We start from the raw sequence: 2500 nt of genomic DNA, 5'->3' as shown, positions 1-2500 counted from the left end.
TAACATTAGATAGTATGATGGAGGGTAGGCTGTACCAAACGCGTGGAACTTTTTTGAGAATTCGTTGTCTTGGCTCGACTTTTCGTTTTTTGGTTGCATTTCTTTTATTTGTAATCACAGGCACTGTTCGGGTAATTTTTGAGCCACCGCGTCGGCCACGATTGCGAAAAAGTTTCATGTTTTTTAAGCTTTGAATCACTGAACTTGGTGTATAACCGCACCCTCGTTTCCACGTATACATTTGACTAGGTGTGTATCGATATGAGGGTGAGAGATTTTGCAAGGCTGGACCGCACATTGTTTTTGTATCTCAAGCTTAGAAATAGGGTTATGGGTCAACAAGCTGACCCTGGCTGCTACCTAGCGCCTAGTCAGATCTGCGACAGGACACGGACACGGACACGTCCGTACACCACCACTGGATTTTAAGTGTGTGTGTGTGTGTGTGTGTGTGTGTGTGTGTTTGTGTGTGTGTGTGTGTGTGTGTGTGGTGTGTGTGTGTGTGTGTGTGTGTGTGTGTGTGTGTGTGTGTGTGTGTGTGTGTGTGTGTGTGTGTGTGTGTGTGTGTGTGTGTGTGTGTGTGTGTGTGTGTGTGTGTGTGTGTGTGTGTGTGTGTGTGTGTGTGTGTGTGTGTGTGTGTGTGTGTGTGTGTGTGTGTGTGTGTGTGTGTGTGTGTGTGTGTGTGTGTGTGTGTGTGTGTGTGTGTGTGTGTGTGTGTGTGTGTTCACCTCGGATCTGCTGCAGTCTGTGTGTGTGTGTGTTTGTGTGTGTGTGTGTGTGTGTGTGTGTGTGTGTGTGTGTGTGTGTGTGTGTGTGTGTGTGTGTGTGTGTGTGTGTGTGTGTGTGTGTGTGTGTGTGTGTGTGTGTGTGTGTGTGTGTGTGTGTGTGTGTGTGTGTGTGTGTGTTTGTGTGTGTGTGTGTTTGTGTGTGTGTGTGTGTGTGTGTGTGTGTGTGTGTGTGTGTGTGTGTGTGTGTGTGTGTGTGTGTGTGTGTGTGTGTGTGTGTGTGTGTGTGTGTGTATTCACATCGGATCTGCTGCAGCCTCTTTTCGAGACAGCCAGACACCACCCTACGGCAGTGAGCTCAGAGCTCATTATTAGCAGATCTCTGGGTAGGTCTGAGACCACTCACACTCCACACACCGGGAATGCAAGGTCACAACTCTTTGACTAACGTCCCGTACCTACTCGCTGCTAGGTGAACAGGGGCTACACGTGAAAGGAGACAAACCCAACTTGTCTCCGCCCGGCCGGGGAATCGAACCCCGGTTCTCCGGCTTGTGAGGCCAGTGTGTGTGTTTGTGTGTGTGTGTGTGTCTTTTATCACCACTCTCATTTTTCTTTCTTGCAAAAAGTCTTCCATCCATTTCAGTAGTTTGACCTGTATTCCACCTGTATTTTCTAATTTCTTATGCATTCTCTTATGTGGCACCTTGTCAAAACATTTTTTTAGGTCTAGAAATGCACAATCAGCACATCCAATTTTTTTTCTTGTATTATTTCTATCAACCTTGAATAGAAACATATTAAGTTTGTGACGTATGATCGTCCTTGTCTGAATCCAAATTGTCCTGGATTTAGTATGCTGTTTTTTTTTTTGTTTTTTTTTTCTAAATGCCTTACTCATCTACTTTTGATCATTCTTTCACAAAATTTTGCTATCGTGCTTGTTAGAGAGACTGGTATATAGTTTGTAGGGTCCTCTTTGCTTTCTCTTTTATATATAGGTACTATAATTGCTCTTCTCCAATCTTTTGGAACTTTTCCTTCTTTCAATGAACTGTTTATTAGGCTATGTATTTTGTCTGCTAGTTCATTCCTGCATTCTCTCAAAATCCAGTTTGCTATTTCATCTGGTCCATGCAATTTTCTGACATCAAGATTACTCAAGTGTTTCATTATTTCATTCCTTGTTACTTCTATTTCTTTCATAGGGGGGACTTTCTCCTCCCATTCGATATCACTAGGTTGTATGTTCTTCCTTGTAAACACTGATTTAAAATGCTTGTTCATAATTTCTGCCATTTCTATTTCCTCCCTGTATTCAACTCCTCCTTGTCGTAGTTTCTCTAAATCGTGTTTGTTTTTTATTTTGTTATTTACAAATCTGTAAAATAGTTTTGGTTGGTCTTTATATTTTTCTATGACATCTTTTTCGTATTTTCTTTTTTCTTCTCTGCACACTTGTACATATTCATTTCTATAACTAGTATATATTTTCCATTTTTCAGGTATTTTGTCTTTTTTTTTCATTTTGTCCAAGCTTTGTCTCTTTTGTCTTTTAACTCCCTACAACTTTTGTTGTACCAGCACTTTACATATTCTTTTTCTTGCTTTTGTCTTGGGACATACTTTTCCACTCCTTTATAAATTCTTGTCAAATATTCCATTTCTTATCCACTGTTGTTTCCTCTTTGTATAATTTTCCCAGTCTTCTTTTTGAAAGAATTCTCTTTTATCAATTTTCTTTTTTTCAAACATCAATCTTTTTTTCTATATAG

Source organism: Oratosquilla oratoria, chromosome 9 (assembly GCF_046742065.1).
Source record: "Oratosquilla oratoria isolate Oo_2021 chromosome 9, ASM4674206v1, whole genome shotgun sequence".
NCBI lineage: Eukaryota > Metazoa > Arthropoda > Malacostraca > Stomatopoda > Squillidae > Oratosquilla > Oratosquilla oratoria.
Note: the sequence above shows the minus strand (reverse complement) of the source record.